This window comes from Rhinolophus ferrumequinum, chromosome 5 (assembly GCF_004115265.2).
Source record: "Rhinolophus ferrumequinum isolate MPI-CBG mRhiFer1 chromosome 5, mRhiFer1_v1.p, whole genome shotgun sequence".
In the NCBI taxonomy this organism is placed as follows: domain Eukaryota; kingdom Metazoa; phylum Chordata; class Mammalia; order Chiroptera; family Rhinolophidae; genus Rhinolophus; species Rhinolophus ferrumequinum.
Window position 1 is genome coordinate 3822762 of NC_046288.1, and position 5822 is coordinate 3828583.

The window sequence follows — 5822 nt, forward strand, 5'->3', positions numbered from 1 at the left end:
GCCTGTAATGACATAAGATTTACTCTTGTTTCTTCTTTGACCCAGTCATTCTTTAGTAGCATGTTGTGAAATCGCCACATATTTGTGGTTTTTCCTCCTTTAATCTTCAGTAGATCACTAGTTTCAAAGCATTGTGTTTGGAGAATATGCTTTGTTTGATTTTAGTTCTTAAATTTCTTGAGGCTAGTTTTGTGTCCCAACATATGGTCTATTGTTGAGAATGTTTATGTGCACTAGAGAAGAATGTATAATGCTGTAATGATACCATATATATATATATACACACATATATATGTATATATATATAATATATATGTAATATATACATATATATGTATATGTATATATAATATATATGTAATATATACATACATGTATATATTATATATATATATATATATATATATATATATATATATATATAATTCTTGGCTGGTAATTTCTCTCTTTCAATAGTTTTAGTATTTGGTTCCACTCCCTTCTGGCTTATAGAGTTCCTGCTGAAAAATTTGATTATAATCCAATGGGCTTCCCTTTTTAGGTTACTTTCTTCTTTTCTCTGGGTGTCCTGAGAATTCTTTCTTTGTCACTAATTTTTGACAGCTTTAATATAAATGCATTGGAGAAGCCTTTTTTGGATTGAGATAATTGGGTGTTCTTTTTTGGATTCGAGGATCCAGTTCTTTCCATAGGTTGGGAAGTTCTTGTTGAATATTTATTTGATTAGGCTGTGTTCCCTTCTCCCTCTCTTGTCTTTCTAGTATACCCATTTTCCTTTTCTGCTCTTTCTGATGAAGTCAGATAGTTCTTGTAGAGTTCTTTCGTTTCTTTTTACTCTCAAGTCTGTCTCTTCTTTCATTTATATCATTTCCAGATTTCTATCTTTGATATCACTAATTCTTTCCTCTATCTGGCCAGTTGTGTTTCCTAAGCTCATTATTTAATTCTTCATCTCTTTTATTTAGTTCTTAAGCTCTAGAATTACTATTTGGTGCTTCTTTTAAGATTTTCAATCTCTTTGGTAAATTATTCATTTTGTTTGTTGATTTTATTTCTGAGTGTAGTAAACTGCCTTTGTGTTTTCTTGCATCTTGTTGAGTTTTTTCAGAACTGCCATTTTGAATTCTGTGTCATTTAAATCACACATTTCCCTGTTTCTAAGTTTTGGTTTCTAAGTTTCTAAGTTTTTCAGTCTCTATTCATGTTTTCAATCATTGTTTTCTTTAGATAGATATTTTCTATTGATGTATCTACAAATGGTCTGACTCTTTCCATTGCCATATCCAATCTGCTCCCTTGTTCATCCATTTAAATTCATACGTTGTATATTTCTGTACTAGTATTTTCATTTGTCTATTTTTTATAATTTTTATTTGTATGCTAAGATTTCTATACTTTCATTTATTATGAGCATATTTTCCTTTACTTTGGTTATTGTTATAACAGTGGCTTTAAAATTTTTGTATGCTGGTTCTAAAATCTGGACTATACAGGAATCACTCTCTGTAGATGGTCTTTCTTTTTATTTTGTCCAGACTAGTTGTTTTAAATAACTAAAAATATTTTTTTCAATTACAGTTGACATACAATATTAGTTTCAGGTGTACAACATAATGATTAGACATTTATATAACTTACAAAGTGATCACCCTGATAAATCTAGTACCCATCTGAGACTACATATAGTTATTACAATATTATTGACTATATTCCCTATGCTGTACTTTACATCCCCGTGACTATTTTGTAACTACCGATTTGTACTTAATCCCTTTCCCATTTTTATCTATTCCCCCCAAACCGCCTCCCACCTAGCAGCCATCAAAATGCTCTCTGTATCTATGAGATTGTTTCTGTCTTATTTGTTTGTTTATTTTGTTTTTTAGATTCCACATATAAGTGAAATCATATGGCATTTGTCTTTTCTGTATGACTTACTCCACTCAACATGATACCCTGTAGGTCCATCAATATTGTTGCAGATGGCAAGATTTCATTCTTTTTTATGGCTGAGTAATATTCCTTTGTATAGGTATTAGTCCCCTTAAAGTCCCACAGCTCACTGAATTTGTTCATTATTTCTTAGTTTTTTTTCCTTTCATTATTTTAGTACTTTTTGATTGCCAGCATATTTTTGATTTTTCTGAATAGTACTTTCATATTTAAACTAAAAAAATTATTTGTGAACCTTAACAATTTTCATTAAAAATTAATTACTGTATTTATTAATAATTTCCATATTTTGGAGAAATGTTACACTTTGTGTTTAACTTAAGTGAAAAGTTTGCCACTGTAGTGAATTGTAACTTGTGTTTTGAAACAGGAAATGACCACCTAATACTTTAATAGGTCTCTCTTATTGAGCTCATCTAAAATTTTTAGCAAGCTAATTGTTAATTTTTTCTCTACTTTTTTGAATAAAATAATCTAGTACTACATAGTAGTTCAAGAATACTTTAAAGTATGTGATCAGTAGTGCTATAATATTTGTTTTGAAATGAAAATTTGTTTTAAACAATTGAACAATTTGAACATAATGTGAATTTTACATTTGCTTATGCACAATTTCATTTGCAAAAAAGTATAGGTGAAGGCAGAAAATAGCTTCTACATCCTACCTTGGTTCACCATGTATACAGTGTACCACACCAGTTCATATCTGGTGTTAAAATTTTTTGTTCAGTTTCAGATAACCAACTTTCCATCGATGCACAATAACTTCTAAGTTGCAATCTATTCATTTCTCACTTCCACGAATAAGCTTCATGTCTTTTGCAAGATAAAGAGCTGTATTTGTCATAGTATGTGTTTCTTAATCATTTAACTGTATAAAATGGGAGTAACGTTTTTATTAGATTTCTATTTTTTAAAATGTATTACTACGGGTGGCTGATTACTACAGTTGGTTAGAGCGTGGTGCTGGTAGCACCAAGGTTGCCATTTCGATCCCTGCATGAGCCACTGTGAGCTGCGCCCTCTATAAAAAAAAAAAAAAAAGTATCACTAACAACGTTTTTTTGTGTGCACCTAACCCTATTTTCCCCATATATCTTGTAGTTTGTATTGCATGATTTTTCATCTATCATGCAGTTTGTATTGCATGATTGTAGTAAGGTGATTTTCAGGAAGGCATAAGCTATATTATAGCAGAATTGACTATAATTTATCAGGGGAATTTAATTATTTTGATATACATTAACTTATATACAGTGTATATTTAGTAGAGCACTATAATAAACATTCTGACCTTAGCATCAATTTTATTTTGTTTCTATTCAGATAATTTTTCTTGAAAAATAGTATAGTGATTCTCAAAATAAAATGGAGATTTTAGTAATGTACATTATCATTTAATTCCCTATAATGTATTGTCTTTATTTTTGGCTTACACAGAAAACAAAGCCTACACATGATCAAACAAAGAAAACTGTGAAAACAGAGAAGAAATACACCGAAGAAAAATCTGAGGATTCAGAAGAGTAAGACATAAAGATACATGCTAATATTTTTTTTCCTTGTTGATTTATATTTTCAGTTTATACCAACAATTTGAGGTCACATAACTTATTAATAGGTTTCTAAAAACCATAGCATTAGCAAATATGGTCATGAGCCACATAACAACATTTTGGTAAACAATGGACTGCATATATGACAGTGTTCCCGTAAGATTATAATGGAGCTGAAAAATTCCCATCACCTAGTGACATGGTAGCCACTGTCAGATCATAGCGCAGTGCATTACTGTTTGTGGTGATGCTGTTGTAAACAAACCCACTGTGCTGCCAGTTGTATGAAAGTATAGCACATACTGTTATGTGATACATATTATTTGATGATGATAATAAACAATTATGTTACTGGTTTATGTATTTACTATCCTATACTTTTTATTGTTATTTAAGAGTGTACTCTTTCTACTTGTAAAAAAATGTATACTGTTAAACAGTATGCTGTTATGCCAGCAGCAGCCTCATGCATCTCATGTTTACCATGTCTCTTCATTGCATCATTTTCTCTTGTGCTTGATTTAATCTCATTATTTTATTAATTTAATGTAGCCTAAGTGTATAGTGTTTATAAAGTCTACAGTGGTATACTACAATGTCCTAAGCTTTTTCACACTCACTCACACTCACTCACTGACTCACCCAGAGCAGTTTCAAGTCCTGCAAGCTCCATTTATAAGTGCCCTATGCAGGTGTACCAATATTTTATAGTATATTTTTGCTGTACATTTTCTATGTTTAGATATATTTAGATACACCATTGTGTTACAGTTGCCTACAGTATTTAGTACAGTGACATGCTGTATAGGCTTGTAACCTATGAGCAAGAGGCTATACCATGTAGCCTAGGTGTGTTCCAGGCTATACCGTCTAGGTTTGTATAAGTGCTCTCTGTGATGTTCACAAAACCATGAATTCATCTGATGATCGATTTTTCAGAATGTATCATTGTTGTTAAGCAACACATAACTGTATATAGTTTTATAAGCAAACTAGGATATGATTGTGGGAGAGAACTGAGAAGGGAAGAACAAAGAACTAAAGAGGAGGAGAATGAACCACAAGATATTTAGGAATGGTAAATAGAATTAAATCTGTAAATAATTTCAGGGAAAATAGTTTACATGGTATCCTTGGTGGTCTAGCTAATGATTTGTAATTTGTATGTTAAGTCCTCCTTCTGGGGACTTTTTTTTTTTTTACTAAAATTCTTCATTGTATTTATTTTATAAAGCCAATTATCTATTTATTATGTATGTGGATTTTTGTAAAGTGGTCTTGTTAAATGAATATTTTCTTCAGTAACATAAAATAATTTTGCATTTTGAATTGGCTTGGTCAAACACTAATGCAAATATATAACTTAAAAAGAAATAATGAATTCAATCTTTGTAGATCAAGAAATTCTGAAAAGAAATTTATTGGACAAATGGCCTTGACATTTGACTTAAAGAAAAAATGACCAGAGAAGAAACAATGAACCAATATACTTTAGAAATCCTTGCCCCATCTCATCTTTTCATATTTTAATCATACCAGTGAGAAGTTACTTTGAGAAATGGTATTCAGTTATTTATTATTTAACCTATATGGATATTATAGCTTGCAAAGTATGAATTTCTTTAGAAAAAAATTTTTTTATAAAGCGTTTAAGTAGTCCTCAAGAAAGCAAAATAGTCTTGCAATTTAAAAATCTCATGATATGTTTTAAAACAATCTTAATTACAGGAAGAAGTCTCAAGTCAAAGAGCTTAAAATACAAGAAGATTTCCTTAAAGCCCAGGTAACACATTCTCTCTGTGCATCACAATTTGAGAAGTGCTCTGATAATTGAATGTGTAGACAACGTTAGTATATATGTGAATATAGGTGTGTGTGTATTAAAGTTCTTCCTAAGATATTTCTTTTCTGTTGGTTGAGTGTTCTCAGTAAGTTTTAGAAAATGAAATGGTAAATCCAGGCATGTTTACTGTCAAGGTTATGAAAATTATGATTTACTCAACTATAGGCAATATCATGGAGGAAAGAACATCATACTAGGAGTCAGAACGGGGTCTTACTAGTTAAGTGACATTAGATAAGTCCCTTTAACCTACGGGAACTTCATATTTTCCATTATTAAAGTTGCTAAGATAATAGCTGCCCTATCTATCTTAAGAAGGTATAAGAGGAGTAAGAAGCAAATAATAAAAAGTTCTTTAGAAATTGTAAATTATGTAGCCCGATCTTTTTTATGTAATCCAATACAAAAATACCAGTAATCCTTTATTTCATCTTCATTTTGGAATATTTTCTTTTGCTATTTTGTGAAAA